The sequence below is a fragment of the Schistocerca nitens genome, chromosome 2 (genome assembly GCF_023898315.1).
Source record: "Schistocerca nitens isolate TAMUIC-IGC-003100 chromosome 2, iqSchNite1.1, whole genome shotgun sequence".
Classification (NCBI taxonomy): domain Eukaryota; kingdom Metazoa; phylum Arthropoda; class Insecta; order Orthoptera; family Acrididae; genus Schistocerca; species Schistocerca nitens.
The window spans coordinates 635,126,278-635,154,077 of NC_064615.1; the positions used below are offsets into that span (position 1 = coordinate 635,126,278).

Here is a 27,800-nt window from a genome sequence, read left to right on the forward strand (position 1 = left end):
GTTGCTAAGCCTTGGCTTGGACTGATACATGCAATGATTAATTAATTCACAAACACTTGTATAGTTTACACTGCATATTTTGTATGTAGATAATACAATATACTGCTCTGTTTCATCAGAAACAGCAACAGTTTTGAACAGCTCGCATATATTCATAAGAAAAAGGAAAGAGACCACTTCGAAAAGATAACAAAAATGATCGCAAAGATTTATTTTTTGTTTTCCAGTAATGATTCTCTGACATTTTCAATGATAATGCTATGTTTGTTACATAAAATCGCAGTTATGTTCCACTAATAAATACACGCTTATTCTTGAATATTTTTAGAATGACCATTTTTCAAAAGAACTTTTGTCACCTATTAAGTAACATCACAGTTTTGATAATACATCTTTTTAATTTGATTTCACATTCAGTGTATTAGAGTATAGAAGAGTAATAAAGGAACAGATACACGATTACATGCAGTATTGATAACGTTTTCTCAACTGAAACGCTTTTAAAATTCAATAGAATATTTGTTCGTAGCTACATGATCATATTGAACCTGGAACATGTTTTTGGACTTGGTAAAACCTTAATTTCGAAATAATTTTTGTAATTTCAGAAAGAGTTCACCGCACATAAAAAGTCTGACAAGTGCTTCAAGGTACAACTCGCTCCCCTACTGATTGTTTCGTTCAGTCACACGAGAAGACTTTCTCCTATTGATCCAAGCATTTAAATAAAAGGGAACAGATTAAAGCTTTCGTGATTGGTGAGGATTATATTACATTCTTATTGTTACGTTTTATAAGGTTTTCATTTTGATATAAATACTTTAGGAATTCTTTTTGTTGATTTTGGTAATTGTGAAAGGCAGTTGATTATACACTGTGTGACCATTCAAAAGCCGCGTGGGATTAGCCGAACCGCGCGGGATTAGCCGAGCGGACAAAGGCGCTACAGACATGGACTGTGCGGTTGGCCAAGGCGGAGGTTAGAGTCCTCCCTCGGGTATGGGTGTGTCCGTTTGTACCTAGAATAGTTTAGATTAAGTAGTGTGCAAGATTAGCAAAGGGTTACGCGTGGTCTAGGGGTTTGCCGGCACGGTAGCTCAGCGTGTTCGGTCAGAGGGTTAACAGCCCTCTGTAATAAAAAAACTGAGGTAATCGATCAACAACGAACTTAAACGGATGTCTTACGACGTCCGCCCCGAACAGATGCAACGAACAACAGTGAACAAAATGAGATTTAAAAAAAAAAAGGGGTAGCGTCTTTGATTCATAATCAAGACGCTTTCGGTCCCGGGTTCGATACCCGCCACTGCCTAAATTTTGATAAATAATCAGCATTGGCGGCCGAAGACTTCCGGCATAAGAAGTCAGCCTCATTCCGCCAACGGCCTTGTCAAAGAGGGCGGAGGAGCGGATAGAGGTTCAGGGCACTCTCTTGTCCTAGGGGTGGGAAATTGCCGCTAAAGGCGGAAGAATCAGCAATGATCAACGACATGAGGATGCAGAAGGCAATGGAAACCACTGCATTAAAGACACATAACGTGTATCCACAGGACATGTGGCCTGTAATTGAAGAAGTGTCATGATGATCTCTCCATTGGCAAAAGATTCCGGAATAGTCCCCCATTCGGATCTCCGGGAGGGGACTGCCAAGGGGAAGGTTACCATGAGAAAAAGATTGAATAATCAACGAAAGGATAACGTTCTACGAGTCGGGGCGTGGAATATCAGAAGCTTGAACGTGATAGGTAAACTAGAAAATCTGAAAAGGGAAATGCAAAGGGGTCAGTGAAGTGAAGTGGAAGGAAGACAAGGACTTCTGGTCAGATGAGTATCGGGTAATATCAACAGCAGCAGAAAATGGTATAACAGGTGTAGGATTCGTTATGAATAGGAAGGTAGGGCAGAGGGTGTGTTACTGTGAACAGTTGTAACGTTGTTGCTTTAATTTGCTATGAAATCGGTGCTAATATACAATAAAAGCGGGTTAAAAGCTGTGAGCTGTCTGGGGAAGTTAACCTTGCATTACTGAGCAACTGTTTCACCAGGTATCCAGTCTAGCTTATCAAATTCCCAACCAGACTAACATTAATTATAATCTTTTAATAGTCATACGACAACCGGTGATATATATATATATAAAAGAGAATTTAAATAAAAAGAAATAAATCAGTTTATCAGTTTATATTTGGAAATTTATTTTAACATTGATCATTGAAATTTCAGCATATTAAACGTGAGTCATAACTAAGCTGGTGCCTTATTTAGGACTGTGAAAATGTGAGTTTGTAATCTTACGGATCACATCAAATATGGAGCCAAGATTGGGAGACTGCATACAACACTGCATTCATAAAATAACACACAAAGAATGTTGAAAAATATGCAAGAGGAAATTAACCACAACCAACCGATTCAATTTTCACCCAAAGAAGTTACGTTCGTAGTGCAATCCTGTCCATCATGTAATTACCACACACTGGTATACTAAATTCATACTAACTCTCTGTGAAATCTTCCCGAAAAGAATAGCTGAGGGCTACTTTGATGATTACACCACGTGCTTCACGTGGTCAGCTTGGTTTACACAAAGAGTGTAACTCCACAATAATTTTGATAGTTAAAATAAATTACATCGAAACGCAATTTACAAAAGAAAAACCTCATGCGAATCGTCGGTTCGCCTTCCAAATAGCCACACATATATTCTATCTTATGTGAACTTGCCCAGTCGGGGGGAAGACAAAACTCAAATTGCTCGAGCCATGCTTGTGGATGTATTCTTTTTTGCGAATTTCGAAATATCTCAAACTTTCTCACCGTAAGGAAATGTTTGAAGTCAAATCCCCGCATTTCCTCCCGGCGAGGCCCTTGAATGTTTCTATTTTTCTCATGTCTGCCCCTCAAAATACATTCTTCCTTGTCGTCAAAATCTCCCTCGTGGCAGGAGTCCCTCTCTGCACTGTTCGTACAGCTATTTTTAGTGCTATTGGCACGCCGTGCGGTTTTCCTGATGCGCCACGCGTTCTTGTAATTCGACTGTTACAGCTTTGTGCCGCCTGTTCACTTCGAACTGTCCCTTCTGAAATCTAAGAAGCGAACGCACTTCTTCGGTCTCTGCGACCGCTACCGGTGTAGTATTGTTCTCGCTTTCCGTCACCTTCATCGTGCCTACGATGTCCGCTAATGCCGCTATCTTATCATGTATTTGTCTGTTGTCCTCCGCCCCAGTCTGCTTCAATTGTTCTACTTGCTGTTCGAGTGTGTGAATCGCTTGACCTTTGTCCGCTACTGTGTTGCTAGTGGACGCGGGACAATGCGTTTCCGCCTCCTGGACCCTGGAAAGTACCTGCTGGTGTTCGCTTTGGCATTCTTCTCTCAGCGCTTGGAAATTCCTAAGTAGCTGTTCTTCAGGCTCTTTCGATTCCGCATCGCGACTCCGCTTGCCCTGTTCTAAGGCTTGCAGACGATCATCGATTTGTTCAAATGTACGGCCTAATTCTGTCATAATATCACTTTTTATTTCACTTGCCAGATTGAAACTTCCTGGCAGATTAAAACTGTGTGCCCGACCGAGGCTCGAACTCGGGACCTTTGCCTTTCACGGGCAAGTGCTCTACCAACTGAGCTACCGAAGCACGACTCACGCCCGGTACTCACAGCTTCACTTCTGCCAGTACCTCGTCTCCTACCTTCCAAACTTTACAGAAGCTCTCCTGTGAACCTTGCAGAACTAGCACTCCTGAAAGAAAGGATATTGCGGAGACATGGCTTAGCCACAGCCTGGGGGATGTCTCCGCAATATCTAATGAGAACACAGTATGGTTTGAGAGTAAATCGGAGAAAGACGAAGGTAATGAGAAGTAGTAGAAATGAGAACAGCGAGAAACTTAACATCAGGATTGATGGTCACGAAGTCAATGAAGTTAAGGAATTCTGCTACCTTGGAAGTAAAATAACCAATGACGGACAGAGCAAGGAGGACATCAAAAGCAGACTCGCTATGGCAGAAAAGGCATTTCTGGCCAAGAGAAGTCTACTAATATCAAATACCGGCCTTAATTAGAGGAAGAAATTTCTGAGGATGTACGTCTGGAGTACAGCATTGTATGGTAGTGAAACATGGACTGTGGGAAAACCGGAACAGAAGAGAATCGAAGCATCTGAGATGTGGTGCTATAGACAAATGTTGAAAATTAGGTGGACTGATAAGGTAAGGAATGAGGAGGTTCTATGCAGAATCGGGGAGGAAAGGAATATGTGGAAAACACTGATAAGGAGAAGGGACAGGATGATAGGACATCTGCTAAAACATGAGGGAATAACTTCCATGGTACTAGAGGGAGCTGTAGAGGGCAAAAACTGTAGAGGAAGACAGAGACTGGAATACGTCAAGCAAAATAATTGAGGACGTAGGTTGCAAGTGCTACTCTGAGATGAAGAGGTTAGCACAGGAAAGGAATTCGTGGCGGGCCGCATGAAACGAGTCAGTAGACTGATGACCAAAAAAAGAAAAAAACTTAGGGAATAAGATTTCACACACATTTGAACATTTTTTTTTTTTTACCATTGAAATATATCTCAACTCTCACAACCCCCACTCAGTTCCACTCCCAGCCTGTCACTGTTGATGAACCAACGTTTCAACGTTTTTCAGCCTTTACAGTTACCTTTGATGTCTTATTTCTCGAAGCCTTGCACAGTTCTACATACTTTATCTGATCTTTTTCTGTTTGTACTTTCATTTTTCTTCCCTTGTCCATTAAATTTATAGCTCTATTTGTCAGCTTCTCTGGTTGGTTTTGAGATATGCACAAATCGCGCACGTTTCCAGCTGTTGTCTTAAGTATTTTTGTTGCTGCTTCTGCTTCACATTCTTTTAATTTTCTCTTAATTCTTTCTTGAAATTCCTCTTTTCGTCCTCAGAGAGTTTTTAAATTAAAAATTTTTCTTTTTCCTTTACTTTTGGCCGGTGCTGTGGCCGAGCTCTTCTAGGCGTTTCAGTCCGGAACCGCGCTGCTGCTACGGTCGCAGGTTCGTATCCTGCCTCGGGCATGGATGTGTGTGATGTCCTTAAGTTTGTTAGGTTTAAGTAGTTCTAAGTCTAGGGGACTGATCACCTCAGATGTTAAGTCCGATAGTGCTTAGAGCCATTTGAACCTTTAATTAGTTTCAGTCTTTCATCTTTTGCACTCAGTTTAAATCTTGCTCTTATTAGTCGATGATCAGTGTTTGTATTGAGCCTGTTCGGACAGAGACATCCTTAACGTTGTGAGGTCTGCTGGTAAGAATGAAGACCATTCCATTTATCGCTTTAAAGTTAGGAACCCTCCAAGTGCATTTACGACTAGGATGTTTCTAGAAGAACATTTTCATATAGGTGTTTTCATGCATTGTGCAAATTGAACCGTTCTGTCACCTCTGCCATTCCTTTCATCTTTTCCGTGTTTGCCATTAACTGAATCACCTTCCACGTACGTTCCAGCTTTGGTATTAATGCCATCAATTATAAATTTATGAAAGCAATCTCTCCCTCTTTCACAGGTTTCTTTCAGGCAATCATCTCCTCGTCCGAGTGTCTGCTGTATACGTTCGTACTATATGTTTTTCTCATATTTTGAGGACCAAACCTGCAATTATGCCTGAAGTCCCTTCTGATACTGCTATCTTGTCTACAATGATTTTGCATACTAGCGAACGACAATTATATGTGCGTATTTGAAAGCATTTCTCCTCTTGTGTAGTAGACTTACGGTTTTGTGATACCAAAGCTGCTCCCATCCAGAGAACCGAATGTAGAGCTAGTTTAACTCCAGTGTCACACATCATGAATCAAAGGTGAGAAGCATAATCGCCACGTTTCAGAACGGGTTAGCAATCTGATTTTTTTGGCTGTCCCTAAGGTGCCTTTGGTTGGCCGCTGCTATTGATTACAGACGACCCCTTGTTACTAGTTTCGGTCCACCCTAAAGGGTCCAGTCTATTTCATGTCAACAGCCCACATCATTATGGAGTCATCACCACCTTGCGCAGTACCTTGTTGACAACCTGTCTCCATGGCTTCGTGGGGTCTGTGCCACACTCGAACCCTACCATCACATCTTACCAACTGAAATCGGGACTCACCTGACCAGGCCACGGTGTTCCATCCGTCTAGGATCCAACCGATACGGTCACTAGCCCAGGAGAGGCGCTGCAGGCGATCTCGTGCTTTTAGCAAAGGCACTGGCCTCGTACTTCTGCTATCATAGCCCACTCACGCCAAATTTCGTCGCACTGTCCTAAGGAATACGTTCGTCGCACGTCCCACATTAATTTCTGCGGTTATTTCACGCAGAGTTGCTTGTCTGTTAGCACTGACAACTCTGAGCAAAAAGCGCTGCCCTTGGTCGTTTCATGAAGGCCATCGACAACTGTAATAGTCGTGGTGAGGTATTGGTCGTGGTGAGAGGCAATTCCTAAAATTTGTTACTCTCGGTTCACTGTTGACATTGTGCATCTCGGAATCTGGAATTCCTTAACGATTCCCGAAATGGAATGTCTCATGGGCCTAGCTCCAATCACCATTCTGTGTTCAAAGTGTACTAATTCCTGTCGCACCACTGTAATTACGTCGAACACCTTCTCACTAGAAACATCTGAGCACAAATGACAGCTCCACCAGAGCATTGCCCCTTTGTAGGCTACATTGTGTACGCGATATTGCAGCTATCTGTATATGCGCATATCGCTTTCTCATGACTTCGTCACCTCACTGTACGTAGAGAGTAACTACTTAAACCTAACTAACCTAAGGACATCACACACATCCATACCCGAGGCAGGATTCGAACCTGCGACGGTAGCGGTCGCGCGGTTTCAGACTGTAGCGCCTACAACCACTCGGCCACTCCGGCCGGCACAGCTTAAGTGTATGGGGACCATATCAGGACAAATTAACTGGTCTTAGGCTTTGTTGGTGAGAGGCGATAGGGAAAATGCGAAAATATTTAAAAATTATTACTGGCAAAAATCTTCTTGAGATAACCTCCTTCGAAAACTTCGAGAAGCGTCCTCCAGTGGAGAAGTTAGGAATATTCTTCACTCACGAACTTATCTCTCCAGAAGAAATCGTGCAGATAGTCATGCATATAACAGCTCGCACAGAGGCGAACAAGCACCGGTCAATGGAACTGGAGGACACCTTAATATGACAATAAAAAGGAAAACTGACTGATAGAGTTTATATACGTAAGGGACAGTCAAATGAAAACGAGGCAGATGGAAAAGACGTAACTAAATTATTATTTAGAAAGTAATCGTCACAACTCTTCATACAATTATCCCATTCTGAGACAAGGTGGTCAATGTCTTCATGGAAAAATATTTTCTGTTGCCTGGGGAACCATGATTGTGCCCAGGCGTGCACCTCGTCGTCCGAAGCAAATACATGGGCACCATGTCTTTCTTCAGGGCTCTAAGAATATGTAAATCACATGGAGAGAGATGTGACTGTAATGAGGATGTGTAAGTGCTTCCCAGCGAAACGTCTCCAGCGAAGTCGAAACAACCTTTGACAACACGCGGACGAGCATTATCTTGAAATAGAATGATGCCGTCCGTCAACCAGCTGCTCACTGACCTTCTGGAACACCTGGCCACAATTAACGCACAGCGGTACGTCGACACTTTGCATAACCTGAAGTGCGCCAGCAAGTCCGAACGTCCATGAATGTTGACGAACAGAATCATTCTAATGCCCGCCCACACTCTGCCAAGGCTGTTTAGACTACGCTGCAGACGTTTCCCTCTGTCGGATTTTTCGAGAGTGAGTTGACTAATCGACTATGGTGAAATGACTAATCCACTATGCTTTTCTCACTGGTCTCTAAATGAACGTAGTGCCCAGTCGACACACCGTAATTGAAATAATGTTACAATTTTTATCCCACTATTTTCCTATTAAATGAGATCTTTAAAATGCTAATTCATACACAGGGTGAATCCGAACTCCACAGACAACACTTCGGATGTTGTTCAGGGATATTTTCTGAGTGATTTGGTGTAAAGGAACTGTGGTCTCCGGTGGCTCGTTGTAGAATAATTGGATTTTTGACGCCACTTACAAGAGTTTCTTCGAAAATACCTTCAGAACAAGGAAAAGTGCTGCCAGTATTTTCAATTCTAAAAGGGAGGAACCTGTTTCTTGCACCAGCAGTATGATGTGTTTGCCGTCACTGAGGAAACTGCTGAGAGTACCGTCGCGCAGTGTGCCAACTCGCTTCAAAACCTGGACAGAGTAAAAAAAAAAGCGTTCCGACTTTAATCCCGAAAAATCATGCTTAGATTGGACTGGTGCATACTTTATCAGTGCTGTGATGTCATTCCAGTCTCAGATTGATAAAATACGTCTTTTCACAGTGGACGGTAAACAGTGAACCGGACAGCGACACATTTTTCAGATAATGTTTACGTGGCCTGTTTACTATATTACAGCGATCCTGCCTAGTCGTAAGGATAGAATGAGATGGGTAGCACTCCAGAGCGTATGTTCCTGCCATTTCTAACAGGTGCTATTGACGTATATCGACTCAAAACTAAGCTACCATCGATATTACCCGAAATCGTTGGCTACAAAATATCCTTTACTTGGTTCCACTTTTGTAAAAGGCTCTTCTACAACCTTAATAGTATAGTTGAACAGTTCAAATATAACGATGCATGTCGTATTCTGTCGGATTCTAGCATCTTCTGATCCATTCATCTCGAGAGTCCAAAAAATTAAAATTCAAGTAGATGAACAGATGCCATCTGTTGCGAAAGATCTGCACGTATTTGCACGTTTTTAGTAGATGGTCATTTTCCTACCGTACGGCAGTACCACTAGGTAAGGATCGGTCCATCACTATTTCAGTTATGTCGTAACTATGACCTGCACAAAAAAATGTCATCAGTGTTTTCTGTAGAATTCTTGGGGAGTTATTTGTAAATGTGATCATATCCTTTTTCTCAAATTGGTGCATAATTACAAGATTAAAATTTCCCTAAGTAACATTGTTTTCTTTTTTCCGTGAAATTCTGCAGAAGTGTTGAAATATTGTACAGAGAATTCTAGAACTAAAATATATCTATCTAGAATTCTAAAAAATGTATATTTCTCGAAAGTCGGTTACCAACTTCACTGGACTCACAATGTTCTGCAATAAGCCCAATGCCGGCATTAGTCCACGTAGTTTTTTCTTCCGTGGGAGGTTGAAGTACAGCTTCACAGGTTGCTCACGCTCTTGCTTTGTTGGTGGATGGTAAAACTGTTCCATTCGACAGTGATGCAATTCCAAAGACATCACCAGAGTGCACCGGAGGTGTGGCGGTGGGACTGAAGTCCCATACCACACTCCGACGGTGGAAGATCAGGTTGCAGGCACAACGACGAACAACATTTGGTATCAAATCGGTGGTTTACGATGGTCGAAACCCATCGAGTGGTCAAGTCAATACTAACGCTGCATGAGTGGCCATAGGAAGGCTAACGTTAACTGTGTTCGGGATTGGAGTCCTCAAGGATGTTGAGAGGAACTGGGTGTCGGTGCCAGTGCCGGCATGTCGTGGTGCCAATGCGACCGTGTCGCGTAGGGCTTCTACTTTGGCCTAGAGACACCTTGCCTTCTCTCGCATGGACGTCTTGAGAATGGCTACGTCCTTTCCTCGTGGAGGGAAACTACCCTCGTGAGGAGAGGGGCATGCAGGCTCCACCGAAGCACCTTATTCAGCAGGCGTTGGAGGATCTGCATCCGGGAGGCACTAATCGTAGATGAGGGAAGGGTGGACAACCATCTGGTACAGCCGGAGCTTGGTTTTGAGGTTCAGTTCCCTGCTGGGGAACACTGGGTACAACGCTTTGATTAGCTTGAGTCCTTTTTGGGTTACATATTCTGCATGGCGATGGAAGAGCAGTATTTTATACATCTGGATGCCTAGGTATTTGGTATCAGGGTACCAAGGGACCTGGACGCCTGCTATAGTGATGTTGTGGTGGAGGATGGGGCGCTGTTTAGTGGAGCAGACTGCCGTAGTTTTGGTGGCATTGAGGGCAATCTTGTTGGAACGGCACCAGGTCGCTGTTGCGTCCACCTGCCTCTGGAGGCGAGCAATGAGGTGCTCTGTGTGCGGCCGGTGGTATAGAGCACCGTATCATCGGCGTATTGCGCCAGGTGGCAGTGTGGAAGGACTGGCATATAGCTGACATAAATGTTAAAAAGGATGGGAGGCAACACAGAGCTCTGAGGGGTATGTCAGTGAATGTTGTTTTAGTGCTAAACGTGTGTAAAGCAAAATCATAGTATACACAGAAATTTCGCTCTGAATGGCTGTACGACAGTAAATTTGCAGAATGGCTATAAAGAGTTAAGGTGATGACTCAAGAGCAGATTTTGTCATTTTAGTTTTCTGGAGCGTTATGCTGACATATAAAGCCACTATGACACAAAAAATATGAGACGGCTGCAGCACCACTTTCTAGTGGAAGATAAATAAAAATACATTTCAAAGAATCTTTAGAAGCGAATCAAGCTCAAGGTTCCCTTGCTTTACTTGTTTCCAACCTTTGTGCTATCATGTCATATGATCACTAAAGTGGTTTGTGCAAGAGGAAATTCGCAGATAATGATGTCACCTGAAAACTCCAAATACATAGAAAAAAGTGTACTGCATTTATAAAATATGTACTAAGGCCCCATTTTGTAGGAAATTTGCGGCAAAATATGACTGCATGTATAGCATTTTAATCGATGAATCAACAGATATTAGCATGACCAAATTTTTAGGAATGATAATAATATACTTAATATACTACAGTGCTCCTCCTCAGGGGACACAGCCTCAACGAAGCACTGTCCATGCGGGCGAGGAGGTTTGCGTGCTGTGGATCCGGAGGGCTATGCCGGCGGAGTCTTAGCTACCAGAAGGGTCACCGAAGCCGGACAAGCCGAAGGGGAGGAGCCAGACAAAGTGTGTCTCAAAACGTCCTATCCATCCCAATTTTCCTATCCTCATCCTGTCCTTGCCTTGTCCTTTTTCCTTCCATCCCTTGTCATACGTAAAGGGTGGGGTAGACAGGGCTCCTTAGCGACAGTGCAGGCAATCTGTCTCGGGGTGACAACCCCGAATAATAAGCCCCTCAAGCTAACTACTCAGGTAGTATCTTGGACAATGGAAAATTTCGCTGTATGCACTAGCCCAATCCTCCGTAACCCTAGGTGACGTTAGCGGAACTTCGAATTCTGGAGAGTCCGCACCAACATGCTTTAAGGATGAGTCGGAGCATCCTGAAATCACCGGACGTAAACTCAGACCTAGACAGCAAAGTTTCTTCGCAACATTTAATGCTAATTCACTGCTCAGAGTGGGTCAATTGAAACATCTGACCGATTCACTTACACAGCACAACATAGTACTGACAGCATTACAGGAAACCAGATTCACAGATGATCGTGCCTTCGAGTCCCAAGGATACAGAGTTCTCAAAGGAAAAGTGGGTCAGCGGGTAATGGATGTACCCCACTTAGATACAGGATTTATAATCAGTCACAAGATACTGGATTCAGTCATTGACTTCACCTCCCCAAGCAGTCGTGAATCCATCCTGTATCTCAAATGTGCTAACAAGGGCTATAGTGTAGTCAATGTACATGCCCTAACCAACCAGGACAACAGACGCACTCCAGACAGAACGGAGAAATCCTGGGAAGACTTAGAAGATATTCTCTCTAAAATTCCAGAGACACACGACGTCATACTGCTTGGTGACTTGAGTGCCCAATTGGGAAGAGAGAAAAAGTACAGAAATGCAGTGGGAAACTATCCAGCACATATGAGAACTAACCGCAATGGGAAACGATTGGTGGATCTGTGTAGGACTTTTGGGTAGGTCATGAAGTCTACAGCCTTCAAACACCTGTCAAGGAAACTAAAGGCTTGGATTTCACCTAACACCAACTGGGGTGAATTCGAGATAGATCATGTGACCATTTCAAGAAAATCTCAAAAGAAAATACAAAACGTGAATGTATTGAGAAGTGCCAATCTGGACTCAGACAACTACCTCTCAAAGATCAATATGAGAGTCCAGCCTAGAAACACTAGAGTACACAAAACCCCCAAGATGGTGAGATTTGACGTAGATCGACTTAAGAACAGTCTATAATTAAGCCAGAGACTGAACAGCACAGGTTTCAACGGCTGGGACCAACTGAAGGAGACTCGTGTGAAGACAGCCAATGAACTCGCCCCCTTCACAAGAAGAAGGAAGCATCTGTTGTGGAATGAAGACTGTGACAATGCAATAGCCGAAAGAGTGGGAGAAGTGGAATTGTAAGAAAACAAAGATAAATTGGGAGAACTTTTTGGAACAAAGAAGGTTAACAGCTAAGATAATTCGAGGAACCAAAGAGAACTTCAAGCAAAGCCAACTAACCCAAATCGAAGAGAACTTTACTAAGAATAACTCCAGAGATTTCTACAGAAACTTCAAGCAGACACTCAAAAAATACAATCCACTAAGCTTCCACTTCAGAGACTCACGTGGCAAACTGGTTTTTAACGACAAAATGGTTCAAATGGCTCTGAACACTATGGGACTTAACATCTGAGGTCATCAGTCCCCTATAACTTAGAACTACTTAAACCTAACTAACCTAAGGACATCACACACATCCATGCCCGAAGCAGGATTCGGACCTACGACAGTAGCAGTCACGTCGTTCCGGACTGAAGCGCCTAGAACCGCTCGGCCACCACGGCCGGAGGTTTTTAAAGCAAGGACAACTGCCACCTCTTAGCTCAGTACTTCAAAAACGTACTCAACTGTGCTCCATCCAGTGAAGACTTCAACTACAAACAAACCACACCAAACCCGGACTCACTGCCTTCTTCATGGGAAGAAGTTCGACAAATCATTCAACTTCTCAAGAATAATAAGGCAGATGGAGAGAACTCTATCATTGCTGGAAGTAATACCGTGGGAATGTTCACCAAGATCATCCAAAATATCTGAGAAACAGAGAAATTACCGCCTAATTGGAACATGGCTCTGATCCATACCCTTCAGGAAAAGGTCCTGGTAACATACAAGATTCTCTCCAAGGCATTATTAACAAGGGCAGGAGATCAACAGGATAGTCAACGGGGAGAATATCAGGGAGGCTTCAGGAAAACCTGTTCCCGTGCTGAACAGATCCTCAAACTTAAAACGGTACTGGCATACTCCAACATGAGAATCATTTCAAGAAGGTCTACGAGAGGGCGCACCCAGGATCTGAACTGGGGGGGGGGGGGGGGGGCAGGTCATACTAGTCTCAGGAAACAAGGACTCGAGACAACATACCGCACTTCTTATTAAATAAAACAGTAAACTAGTGAAAAACTGCTTTCAATAAACATTTTAAATATAAGAATGCACTTGTTTAAAAATACAACTTTTTAAATCAATAATAATCTTCTAGGATTTGCCGACAGTAACTTGCCGGAGACGAAAAAATTACTCCCGGATCTGCGCGAACGAGTTCAAATATCTTCTAGGCGGGGGGCGGGGGCCGGGGGTGGGGGGCGGCAGCCCCCCCCCCCCCCCCCGCCCTTCACTGGGTACGCCCATGCCTACGACTCTGTTGATAGAGAAACAAAAAGTACTCCAGGAATTAGGACTAGACAACAAAACCCGCAGACTCATTCTAGAAACCTTGACAAACACCTATTCGAAGGTCAAATGTAGAGGTGAGATCTCAAAAAGCTTCGAGATAAAAACTGGAGTGAGAAAAGGGGATGGTCTCTCCCGTCTTCTCTTCAACTGTGTCCTCGAAAGGCTTGTGAGAGAATGGCGCAAAGAACTGACCAATTTTGGTGTCCAGACTGGTGTCTACCTGGACCGTAAGCATGAAGGACTTTTTATAGATTGTCTGGATTTTGCAGACGACATGGCACTAATTGCTGATTCTCTTGAAGTGGCAACAATGCAGATAAAGTGCCTCAGAGAACAGGCAGCCAAAGTGGGTCTTTATGTGTCGCTGAAGAGAACAGAGTTCTTCCCCAACATCAAAGAAGCTAACAAATAGATGTTACTAGGCAAGGGAAAGATCAAAAGGACTCAGAAATATATCTCGGCGAATGGATTGAACCCATCTTATCAGATAAAAAGTCATTATTCATGAGAGTCAACAAGTTGGAACTAGCCTATCGACTGACTATGAACAGCCGGCCGGAGTGGCCGAGCGGTTCTAGGCGCTACAGTCTGGAACCGCGCGACCGCTACGGTCGCAGGTTCGACTCCTGCCTCGGGCATGGATGTGTGTGATGTCCTTAGGTTAGGGGACTGATGACCACAGCAGTTAAGTCCCATAGTGCCTAGAGCCATTTTTTTTTACTATGAACACCTACAACAAGAAATGCCTGTCACGCAACCTGAAATTTCATTTCCAACCTGAAACTTAAGTACTACACATCAGTCATACAACCAGAAGCCCTGTATGCCATGGAATGTCTTTCTATGACCTGGAGAGGTCTGATGGAGAAATTGGAAGTCAGGAACATCCTAAGCCCAGTAGAAGAAGATGTGGAATTCAGAACGCGGCATAACTCGGAGCTGTACAAACACATCGAGAGGCTCTCTGACTGTGCAAGAAAAAGAAGAGTAGCTTTCTATAGCCATGTTGCAAGATTGCCTCCAAACTCACACGCTAAAGGAAGTCCGAGGATTTCAGGAAAAGCCCCGAAGAAAAGGTAACCCCCGGAAAGAAGAAAGGAAGGAGTTACATCGACAGAGGATGCGACAGTACTGGGCAAAGATCAAATCCCAACAGTTGAACAAGCATGGTACAAAGTAGGCCCATTCGAAACAAGAAGAAGTAGATACTATAGTGCTTCAACCAACGCAATCATTCCAGTATTTTTGAAAGAAGGCAACCTTGGCCATTGTAATTCACAGTCTGTTGTAACAGCAAGTAACGACACTTTTCAGGAATTAAAATTAGATATAAACAAGGTACAGGATGTAGGCACCGAAAATGCAAATGTTATGGTAGGTGTTAACAATGATGTCCATCAGATTTTGAGAAAAGGCATTCCGAAATTGATCTGTATAAAATGTGTGTGCCATTCAAGTCAATTTGCTACTCCCGCTGCGAGTGAAACGCTGGCAAGAAATCTTGACTTCTCATTTAGAGAAATCTACAATTGGTTTCAGTGTCCTTCAGTCGACCAACAGTTGTAATGTGGTATTTGTCAAACAGTCAGTGAAGGACCAGAATCTCTAAAAATTCCACGCGTATGGTTGTCCACGGACTCTGCGGTAACAAGAATAGCAGACGAGTGATTAGAACTTAGGACGCACTTTGAAATAACTCGAATCAAAGCCAAGTGGCACACTGCAGAAATGCTTTATGCATTGTTTCCTGATAAATGCAATTTGGTGTATTTAATATTTTTAAAGTCGGTTATTTCAGATTTGCAGATTGTCAATAAACATTTTGAATCCAGGAGCGGATGTCCATGCACGCTATTAAATGACTTTTTTGTGTTAATACAGACATTAAGTTTTGGTCCACGCATATCCAGTGCAAAACAAATTAAATTTATACTCTGAGAAGCACTTAGATCCCAAACCACATCTAGGATATAAATTCGAAGAAAGAAAAGATTGATGAACTCAATCACACCCAGAACAAGAACACGTCCTAAGTCAAAGATGCATCCAGTTTGTCTGCCAATTCATAATTCGTTTGTTGCAAAGACTTCCAAACAACATTGAAATTTTGAGCAAAATTTCACTTCTTACAGTGTCTAATTTTCTTCTACTTGTTAAAGACCCATTGGTTCCTATCCTTGAAACGTTCAACATTGATCTAGCTACAATAACGAAAATTGGTTTTCAGTCGCAAAATTTAACTCTTGTCAAATGGTAAAAAATCACAGACACTGTTAATTTCTGGCGTAAAGTGGCTAAATATAAAGATGCAAGTGACATCAAACGATTTCATGAATTGTCAACGTTTGCAATGTCACGACTAGAGTTCTATGGTCAAATGCAGAAGTGGACACACGTTTTAGCGAGATGAACGTTATTAAAAGCAAAGAATAGGATGACGTTATAAATGATAAATTTGTTGTTGTCGATTCTAGCACGAATGAGAAGGAAGAAACAATATTTCCGCAATTATGAACTGGCAAGAGAAGTGCTGAAGCAGAGAGGAACTATTACGTCACATAAAACATCTGAACGTACTTCATCCACTACTATCTCTGCTTCTAGTATTGAACCTTCTGTCGAGGAAGACGTTGATGATCCCGAGCTGTTCATTTTCTCTTAGGTAAGTTCACTGTGACAAATATCGTAATAACGTTCTTTCTTAAAACATAAGGGATAAAATGAATTATCTCATATTTTTGGCTATTCTACTTTAAAGGATTGTTTGCAAGATGGGCGTTGATATATTGCAAAAACGTAGATATAAGTTGAGAATATAAATAAAGAATTACTTGAGAAATTAATTAGTATAAGCGGTTGTATCGATTGTGGCATGCAACCGCTGAAACATTAGAATAAGTACGCAGTTCATTTGTCTTGCCGAGAAGACGGCACCATTTTTGTTCTTGTAGCGGTCGCATATCTGCCATCGCTGCAGATAATTATTTGGCACACCGCCATTATTACTATTACTATTTTATTGAGACGCAATTTCACTAGGCGTACGCATAGTTACACATAGCAAAAGAATTAATGTAAATGTCTATGTAATTTAATTCAGTGTAATATTTTGCGAATACTGTGATATTATTTAATTGTGTGTTTCATTTATGTTGCGAGCTAATGCTCCAATTACATGGCGTCTTGGCATGGCTAAAGGTTCCGTGATAAAAATCTTACGAATGGTCCAGCACGAGCCAATGCTTTGTAATTATTCGATCTACAAAGTCAGATGAAGAAATATTTTAAGAAGAGTTACTCACGGTCAAACTTATAATGAACGGACCTTTCGCAAAAATCCGTTGTCAAGCACCCAGAGTTTGCGTTAAGCACCATTAGAAATGAATACTCTGCTTACATACCGTTATCGTTATCTATTATTATTTGTCTGTTGCATGATATTCTCATACCAGACCGGAAAAGCTTATAAATTAAACTGCATACTCAATGCTTGAAAAACAAAAATCTAGTGGTTTTGTTAAGCGTTTGAAAAAAATTTGATGGGTTCTCGAGTTTCTGAAAAAGGTTTTAATGGTTGTGGTTCACACAAAAGCCAAAAGAAACATTTCACGAAAATTAAGTACAGGACAGGGAAATTAAGTACACGCCACCGGCCAACTGCCATTTGTACAACCAACAGTCAGCATTCTCGCTATGGGCACAATAGGTTTGCTTACACAACAGTAACACACTTACACTATTATAGGTATGTCACATACCGCGAAAATAAAGTAAAACAGCTCACGGAAATAATTATACGACACCCGCTTCCTGTCATTTGTTCAATCAACAGTCAGCACTCCCACTCAAGTAGCTATTGTTAGTTCGAATTTCCTTTCGTATGCATGACTTAAATCCTCATTATTAATGTATGAGTGACACGTGTGAAACATTGCAGAATTCCGAATATACAATGCATCTCAGAATGCAAGCTAGACAGAGAAGCATGTTAAGCCGTAACGTAGCACATTGTTATATGGTATTGTTTGGAGTGGTTTAATTTGCGCAGTTCGGTATCACTCGAAGTTATTACCCGTTGGTTGTCGCTTGGATTTGCAGTCTTGTGTGCGAAACTTGATCTTATTAAGTAATAATTGTTTCTGAGTGGTTTGTTTTGCACACGTTTAAGAACGTCAGACTGCTGTCCTTCGATTGCAAAGAAACTGAAATCCTGGTGCACTGAATTATAGCCAGAAAACATACTAAAACTTTCCAAGAATCTTGGCTTCAAACTGATAGATTTAAAAGGTGGATGGAGGCCGTTGAAGGTGACAACAGAAAGGCACGGTGCAACGTGACTGTTACTTGCGGTAAAAGTGAACTCGAAAAACTTGCTTCTCGAGTTAAACACCTTAAAAATGTTAAAACTATGTAAACTGACAGAACTTTTGTTGACTTTTTCTAAAATGTTTGATGAGAGCAAACATGCGGAAAAAGTGAAGACAGCTGAAATAAGATAGAAACTTTTTTCGTGGAGCATATTGTTGCGTTTCGAACAGTAGACCATCCTGTTCCGGGGTTAAAAGATGTTTTCTCTGACTCTAAAACTGCTTTAGAGGTGACTTTTAGGTCGTAAAAAGAGTACCAGTATATGAAATATGTTGCTGCAATGATGGAAACTGATCAAACGTAAACAGCAAACAAATATTCCTTTTTAGTGAAACAAGTGTCACCAACTGACGGGCGTGTGAGAACAAAATTTCTGGAAATGATTCCTTTGGATGCCACAGACTGCTCGGCAGAAAACCTATTCATAGCTCTGGACAGTATGTTGAAAGACAAGAATATTCCAGTTACAAATATAATTGGCACTCCTTTTGACAATGCGTCTGTAATGGTGGGAAGACGTAATTCTGTCATAACAAGACGTAGAAATGTTGTACCTAATCTGATTGTTCTCAACTGTATATGCCATTCATCCCCTTTAGCTGCAAGCAAGTGATGTCAGAAATTTCGTAGATCCTGCGAAAAGTTAATAAGATCTGTGTCAATCTACATACCAGGGAGTACGATGAGCTGCGCTATTTTACAAGAATTTCAAGAATTTTTTGGAGTCGAAAGTAGAAAGGTGCTTAAATTATCGCGTAACATGCCTTGTTTTACATGCATGTGTTGTTCGGCTGCTAGAAAACTGGGATATATTTTGCACTACTTCCAGTTAGTAACTGTTGAAAACAAATTAAAGTATACAGCTGTAGTTCTTCGCGAATTAGCAAATTCATATGCTAAAGTTTACATGTTGTTTCTAAAGTACGTTTTGCTTTACTTCAACAGTTTCAACGCTCTTTTCCAACAGAGGAAAATATTAATTCACAATCTTTCAGAAGATTCTTTGTGTCTGTTTCAAAAAATTGGTCAGAACTTTCTAAATCCTGAAGTCCTTACTGAAAAGTACAAGATTAATACACTTCAACCATGCCATTTTATTCCCATTAGAATCAGTGTACCTTGGCCCCGAATGTGAACAGTTATTGCAAACTCTCCCTACAGAATGTGACAAGGGAATTAATCAACTAAGATCTAAATGCTTTGATCTCTGTATCGCAGCAACTGAAGAAATGAAGAAACGTCTACATACGAGGAATTTTTTGGAAACTTAAAATTCATAGAGCCAAATATTGCATTAACAGCTTATGGAAGGTCCCACATAAACGATGTATCGTGTGTCACGTCAAAGTTTGGAGGATTAGATCTAAATACCTTAGCAGTAGAATGGAGAAGTCTTCCTCTTGTGCCTGAGGATAGGAAGAAGTAACTTTCAGAAATGGACCTGAACTTTATGTGGAGTGAAATTTCTAAGTTGAAAGACTTCCAGGCTCAGCTGCGTTTTCAAAACATTAGTAAACTTGCTAAGCTGGTTCTTTCACTTCCACATTATAATGCTGAAGCCGAAAGAATAAACAATAAAACGGAACAGAATTAGACGTGAGAATTTAAATTCCATAGTGTCGCCAAATCTTCATTTCAAGCAAACGGAACAGGCTACAGAACTTATATAATAGAACAAAAACATCTCAGTCTTCATAATAAGAGAAACGTGTATTAAGTGAACGTTTAATTGTGCGATGGGAACTAAAAGAGGGAGGAGTATGTGTTTTGGGAGGAATATTTCTTCAACAGAAAAGCTGTATATACTGAACGGAGAAGAAAGCACTGCAGTAACGTAAGTACAGATTTTACGTTATATTACTCTGTATTGCAAGAGCGCTAGTAAATATTGTAGTTGCACCTTAAACTCTATTACTAATTTATCGTCCTGCATATGGGATCGTTGTCCATTATTTCTTTTGTTATACCTATTGTCTCTCTCTCTCTCTCTCTCTCTCTCTCTCTCTCTCTCTCTCTCTCACTTTTCCCTAGGTATGACATGTTTTTCTTTACTGTTGGTCAATTTTTACAGGAAAGGAACATTTTGATTAGCCCTTTGGTACTTTTGACCTTCAGAGGTTGGCATCTCTGTTCGGTCTCCGTGCACATGTCGAAGCAGCGACACCTTGTGGCATCCTGATACAAATTTCATGATGACTTTAGACAGCCTGTAGAACTTGGAGGAATTTCCAGTTTTGGAGGAACGTGCAGTAGCATGCATTTATTACGGAAATTGTAATTTCATCTCGAACACCCACTGGGCGATGAAAAATTTTCGTTCTCTATTGATTTGCCAGATTGCATTCTATAAGCCACCTAGTCCGGAGACAGCCGGTTTTTAAAAGCTCTTTTATTGTTTGTCAAGCTCTTTCCTCCATAAGGACGCATTAAATTTTTAGATACACCAAGTGCCTCACTCCGATAATGACTGACAGGTGGAGGCCTCTTTTCTGTGGTATTCACAAATTTTTACTAATTGATTGCTTAAACATAGATGAGTCGCTGTATTTTCCGTACGACCCTACATCTGTGTAAGTGAACTTACAATCCGCAGTGCATAAAACAAGCAAACAGAAAAGTACGTTTGTTGTAAGAAAAAAGGCATAACATATTTACGTCCCTCTCGGTCGGCTGATCGGACACGGCTGACCGTCATCTGGCTGATTAAATTGGCTGCTTAACTCTGCGGCGAGAGGGATGTACATTTCAACACGTATTCCGAAATACCGTGCAACTTGACTTGGCATTATTGTCATTGTTATAGGCGAAAGAAGCTATAAGGACAAAGAAAATCGTAGGACCAACCGGGGATCGAACCCTAAGTCCAACGTCTGTAGTCTGTAACTTAAGCCACTGAGCCACAATGGCACATTTCTGAACAAGCCATTAAATAAGTTATTTATAAAACAGAAACTGCACTGAGTCAAGAGAACAAATGTTCAAATGTGCGTGAATACCTTAGGGACCAAACTGCTCCTGTGGACATCAGTCCCTAGATTTACACACTACTTAAACTAACTTATGCTAAGAACAATACACACACACCAATGCCCTAGGGAGGAATCGAACCTCCGGTGGGAGGGGCTGTGCAGTCCGTGACATGGCGCCTCAAACCACGCAGCCACTCCACGCAGCCAAGAGAACAAATAGTAATTTTGTACAAGAAGTAAACAAAGAAAATACAGTAGCATTATATGTTATGTAATTTACAGATAATTTGTTTGCGAATAAATTTGTTTGAATGATTTACTTATTCGGATAATTATTCAGACAGAAACCTGTTCGAAAAATAATTATCTATTTTCATCAATACTCATTACACATCCTTTCTTTTTCGGTTCATTTTATCAAATGTAACGAGCCCTACTAGTTCATTTGCTCGATTCACTCACGAAAGACTACAGTGTAGCTGGACTGAAAATTTTTGTTAATTAGATACAAAGTTGACAATTATAGTCTGTTGTCACACTCTCAACGTAAATCTTTATAATTTGTTCTATTCAAAATATGTCTAAATGTCAGTGCGATTTCAGCAGCTGACTGAAAGCGAGCATTAATGTATCATCTGTTATTTCACTGATATAGACAGCTCCACAACTAAAACAATGACCTTCAGTAACATTCAATATTCGGTTATCACTTTAATTTTCGTAATACTGTGGTAACACTTAGTGAATCTCAGGTGCACAGCACCCAACCTCTCCATAGAAAACATGGAAAATCGGCAGCTAAAAAGAAATTCTAATTCTAAATACATTAGAACTTTTGCCAGGCCCATTAATGCCGCAACACTGTGTCAGAGTTGTGTCAGTAGAGTCTATGTTTCATTACCGATGTAGCAAGGCCATGCGGCTGTTACCCAACACTCTGTGGGTAAGTACCACGAGAAACCGCGTGAGTGAACTGCCAACCTCATGCCACTGAATCCGCATGTACACTCGACAGCAATAAAAGTGGGTCATGCCTGAATTCCAATTTGTAGGCTGCACCTGAATGTATGCAACCAACATAGCATATCTGTGTTGCACATCGTCGCAACCCTCCACAGTACAGTCGTTGTATGATACACAATGGGTACTGCTAGAGACTACTAGAGAACACCGGTCTTTATGACAGTCCATATGTAACACCACGATAGTACAGAAGAGATCAGACAGTCCTTAACATTTGTAAACTAATCTTAATTACAATAAGTGACATTTCAAACGTTATGGGACAACTAATTTTGTCACACAAATCGTTCAGTAATGCTTAGGCACAATTAAATATTTAAGACAGTATATGGATTTATAAAGTTGTAAGGCATATGGAAACAAGTTCTTTGCTGTCTAAAAGGTTTACCCAACAGATGATGAACGTCGTTCAACGTTGAATGGGTAGTGGTTTCGCATCAACTTTATGTAATACTAAGCAGTTAAAAGAAAACGTGATTAAAGGCGGCGAGCACTTTACGGAAATCCCAACATTAACAGAGAATCACAAGTAATATCATTGTTCACATTACTCATCCATAGTTACTTGTACACAAAGTTGTACTTTAAGTGACATGACCAACGTCTTCGCCGGCCGGGGTTGCCGAGCGGTTCTAGGCGCTACAGTCTGGAAACGCGAGACCGCTACGATCGCAGGTTCGAATCCTGCCTCGGGCATGGATGTTTGAGATGTCTTTAGGTTAGTTAGGTTTAAGTAGTTCTAAGTTCTAGGGGCTGATGACCTCAGATGTTAAGTCTCATAGTGCTCAGAACCATTTTTTTGAACCAACGTCTTTGTTCTGGATCCGGATGCAAACCCAGAACGTAAAGCCATTGTTAACCAAGCAAAGCTTTGTACCTTATCGAGACTCGATCACTAGGCAGAAAGAGACGTCCAATATTGACGTTTGCACCAGTATCAGTTATCAATTCTCAACTTGAACGTAAATGACGATAATGTTTGTACGAAACCAGTGAAACGTCCCTTTTTTGAAAAATTATACATGACTGTGCTTAAACTGACACACAATATTTTTTAGCGCAACGCAATCTGACTTTCAATAATCCCTACAAAAGAGTGGCTCTGACTAACATTAACCTATACCTTTCACAAATCACTTACCTCACAAAAATCTTCGTTACTGGAATAACTGCAATACAGCGAGCGCCACTACTGCCAGCTAAATAAAAGATTCAAACTACGGAAGGCACTAACTACTGATAGGCATAGTTAGTAAATGAAAGATTTTAATAGAGAACAAACAATGTATTTACCTTAATAGTATTGAAAAATCATAATATACATAGCAGTTCATGGCATCCAGTTTTACAAATTTCAAAACTCCGCCATTTCTGTTCCCACACCCACCACTGCTGGCGTCTCACCTCCAACTGCGCAACGCTACGCGCTGTTCACATTCAGCTGCCCAACACTACAATGGCAGACAACAATGCAAACTAGCCACAGACTGCACACAGCACAGCCAGTGATTTTCATACAAAACGCTACGTGGCGTTACCAATATAAGAACCTAAACAGCCTACTTACACCAGGAACCCTAACATGACAATTAACTTTTTGGTAATTAACCTCGAAAGACGTTTTATATTGTTGCATTGACAAGGAACAAAGAATGCACATGTTTAAAATTGAAATGCCTTTATGTAATGCTGGTGACAAGGATGCGAACCCAGCACCTAATCGGATTGTTGAATAAGTACGTAAAATCAGAATGTAGATATCACACCAGTAGTGAGGTTGGAACCTTAAATGACGATTGAAGTTGTATTGCCTGACCGGGATTCGAACCAGGCGCCTACCGCCGTCGTTGTCTAACCAGAAACAGACGAGAAATGTCCAATGTTGTTCCACCATTAACGAGATGTGCGCACGTTTAACTAGAAATAAGGCGACGAAAAGGTCTACGCTGACTGAGAGTCGAACGCCGCACACATGGTTATGAAGCGTTAATAATCAAATTCTTATTCAGTAAAGCTAGGAGTAGCATGTTCAGTTGCAAACCTTAAGGCCTTTCTCATCCCTAGTAACGTGTTGCCTAATATCTGCGATATCATGGCGTTAATTTTGAAGTGGATTTACTGCCGTAAAGAGCAATGTTCTCTTGTAGTCGTGTATCATTGAGATGTAAATGAAGCGCCTCAGCACAAAGTAATTTCCGTCGTGCAGCACATATTGTTTCAGGGACACTGAGTACATATTATAAGTGCACAAAACGTGTATTACGAGGGCTATCCACAAAGTACATTACGTTTTGGAATTAAAAATAAATAAAGTATTGGATTTTTTTTTATTAGATACAGATGAAAGCCACACTTAAATACAACTTTTCTAGATAGTTGCCATTTAAATTAAGGCACTTATCGTAGCGATGGACGAGCTTGGAAATTTCTTCGTCGTAAAATTCGGCCGCCTGCGCCTTCAACCACGCGGTTCTAGGCGCTGCAGTCTGGAGCCGAGCGACCGCTCCGGTCGCAGGTTCGAATCCTGCCTCGGGCATGGATGTGTGTGATGTCCTTAGGTTAGTTAGGTTTAATTAGTTCTAAGTTCTAGGCGACTGATGACCTCAGAAGTTAAGTCGCATAGTGCTCAGAGCCATTTGAACCATTTTTAGCTCACTGGGAGAGGCCTATTCGAGATAGAGTCGTCGCTCTCATTGAAGAAGGAGGATGTTCCATCAGAGAAGCTGGCAGACGGTATGGCGTACCACATACCACTGCAACGAGATGGTGGAGGATATGCCTTGAAAGAGGCACCACCAATAGAGCTCTTGGCTCAGGCAGGAAGAGAGTGAGCTCACAGAGCGAAGACAGGGCCCTAGTGTCTAGGAGCAGAGAAAATCCCTTTCTGAACGCGAAGCAGTTGCGGCGGGAGACCAACTTCCCCGGCTCCAGTGACACGATTCGCAGAAGGCTGAGGGACGATGGACTGCATGCACGACGATCTGCCGTGAAACAAGAGCTCAGCGAAGACAACGTTTTATACCGGCTAGCATTTGCGGAGCTCCATCTGAGGGCGTCGTGGGACAACGTCATTTTCACTGATGAGAAGGTGTTTTCCACCAGTAACGACGGTCCACGAATCGCTTACAGGCCGCAAGGGACTCGCCATCGACGCGAATATGTAACCACGACACGAAGAAGTGGCCGGCTATCTGTTACCTGTTGGGGTTGGATTTCCGCGAGAGGGGCGGGAATTCTTCACAGGATAGAAGGAACTCTGGACAGCGTGCAGTATGCCCACATATTGGAAAATGTGATGCTTCCGTCAGTGCGAATGCTGTACACAAAATAGGACGTCATATTGCAAGAGGACCATTCTCCCATTCACAAGTCTCCATTTGTTCAGCAGCGACTCTCCACGATTGGCGTCAACGTCATGGACTGGCCGCTAAGGGGGTGGGGTGGGGGGGGGGGCTGATATGAACCCCATGGAAAACATGTGGGCTGAGGTCGCCACACCATTAACAGAGAACTGGCCACGAAACCAACCAACTACTGCGGACGCTCTTTGGGATTGCATCCTGGAAGCCTGGGACGAAGTTGCTTCTTCAGGCTGTTACGTCCGACGGCTTTTACGTTCTATGCCAAGACACATGATAGAAGTACAAAATAATGAATGATTCTGGATAAAATATTAGAGTCCTTAAAATATTTTGTTATGTCTTCTTTTTCGTCATTTTTCCTCATTGGGAGCTAGTGGAAGATCGCGTGGCAAAAGAAACAATATGAGTTAGTTTTCCTTGGAGTTGCCTTTTTAATTCAAGTGGGTTTCTTTTGAATATACAGTTTGTTAAATATTCTATTTTGATTTCATTTATACCATATCTAGATACTTCTATACCAATCAGCGTAGATGGACTCTGTCACAGTAGTTTTTGTTATTTTAAATACAACTCTCTCTTCCCCTCCATCCATGAATACACCCTCCGTCCTCCACACAATACGCAAACGATTTCGTATTATGTTTATTCGTTTTTTATATCTCCTCTATTCTCTCTCACACTCTCTCTCTCTGACACTATCGCCGCAAGTGTCCTTCTATTCCATTCCCCCAAATTTTTATAAACAAATCTAGCGGTTTCCATTGACGCTACATTTTTCTCTTTTAAGTGCTGCTGTCTTTACTCTCTATCATTCCTCTCAACACCTGTGAAACCGTATTCTTTGATCTCCCCTTCCCTATAACCCATTCATCGTTCTGAAAACAGTCCTTCCTTATCTCTCAGTCCTAAGATAAAACGAACTGTGGCACACATCTAAGTAAGCAATACTTTGCAAGCATTTCACGCTTATATTTTGCATTTCTGCACTTCTATCCATTCCTTCCTGTTACTCGTTCCTTGACATCTGCATCTACATCTAAATGAATACTCTGCAATTCATAATTATGTGCATGGCAGGGTGTTCTGTGGTCTGGTGGATTAATCTTGTGTTGATGTGTAAAACGTGTAGGTTCACATCTCACGTCAGGCGTAGATTTTTAACAAACACAAGTAACTATCCTTCACCCCTAGTAACGGCAAGTGCAAAACGCCAGTAAGCTCCGTAGTTCAACATCAGCAGTAAAGATAACATCCCTTAGCTGCCGACTGAGGCAGAGCGGCATTCGTTTGAGCTGTGACAGATGGAGAAACCCCGGAAGGCAGAGACTCTGTCACCAGCAAGCCGTCGTAAACTAGAAAACGTATTTCATTTAATGAACCAATGGCCATGTAAGTTCACAAGGCTCTTACTTTATTTGAAACTGAGATATTGAAAATTGTGGTACTGGACTGGGATTCGAATTCGATTTCACTGTGTTCCCCAAGATTGCAAACTCTTCTAGGCCTCCTTGAAAGGCACCTATCTGGTTTCGAATCCTGATCAGCACAAAATATTCATTATTTCATTTTAAGCCCTAGCATGTGCATTGCGAACTACTAGTGAAAAATAGTTGCATTTTCAACGTCTCTTCGTGCGTTGTCAGCTGTAACGTGTTCGTTTCAACTCACAGCCACATGATGAGCTTTTCATCACAACATTACAAGGTCAAACGTTTCCTTACATCTTTTCAAGCTCAAACATTTCTCTCTATCCTACTGTCTAAAACGGATTTGGGTTTGACGTTGTGTTCGTTGTGATCACCAACGACGATATGTTGTGGATTCAACTTATAGCCAGCAGAGTATTTTCCATCACATCATTGAAAGTGCAAACATGCCACTCCTACCCATTATTGGAACAGAATTTGATAGTTAAAGTCTCTTCATGACCACGTGTGCGGGGTTTGAATTCCATTCTTCACAGAACTTTTCTGTGAGGCTGATCCCGGCGGAGGTTCGAGTCCTCCCTCGGTCATGGGTATGTGTGTTTGTCCTTAGGATAATTTAGGTTAAGTAGTGTGTAAGCTTAGGGACTGATGACCTTAGCAGTTAAGTTCCATAAGATTTCACACACATTTGAACATTTTGAACAGAACTTTTCGTCGACTGATGTCTAGCTAAACATGCGCACATCTCGCTACTAGTGAACCAACAATAGATATTTGTCGTCTGTTCCTGGTTAGAAAACGGCGGCCCTAGATGCTGGTTTCGAATCCCAGTCAGGCAAAAATAATTCTATCGTCATTTAAGGTTCCAACATCTCGCTATCGGTGAAAACATTTGATATTTAACTTCTGATTTTGCGTACTTCGTTAACAATCCGATTAGGTGCTGGGTTCGCATCCCTGACACAAGCTTTACATGATGGCA

At 41.8% G+C, this 27,800-nt stretch overlaps 1 non-coding gene across 1 annotated transcript; it reads right to left on the reverse strand.

Moving 5' to 3' along the window:
• Window positions 1–3,561: 3,561 nt before the first annotated feature.
• Window positions 3,562–3,636, reverse strand: Trnas-uga (transfer RNA serine (anticodon UGA)). Its single transcript has one exon. It is a non-coding gene; the product is annotated as a tRNA-Ser (tRNA).
• Between the last annotated feature and the right edge of the window lie 24,164 nt (window positions 3,637–27,800).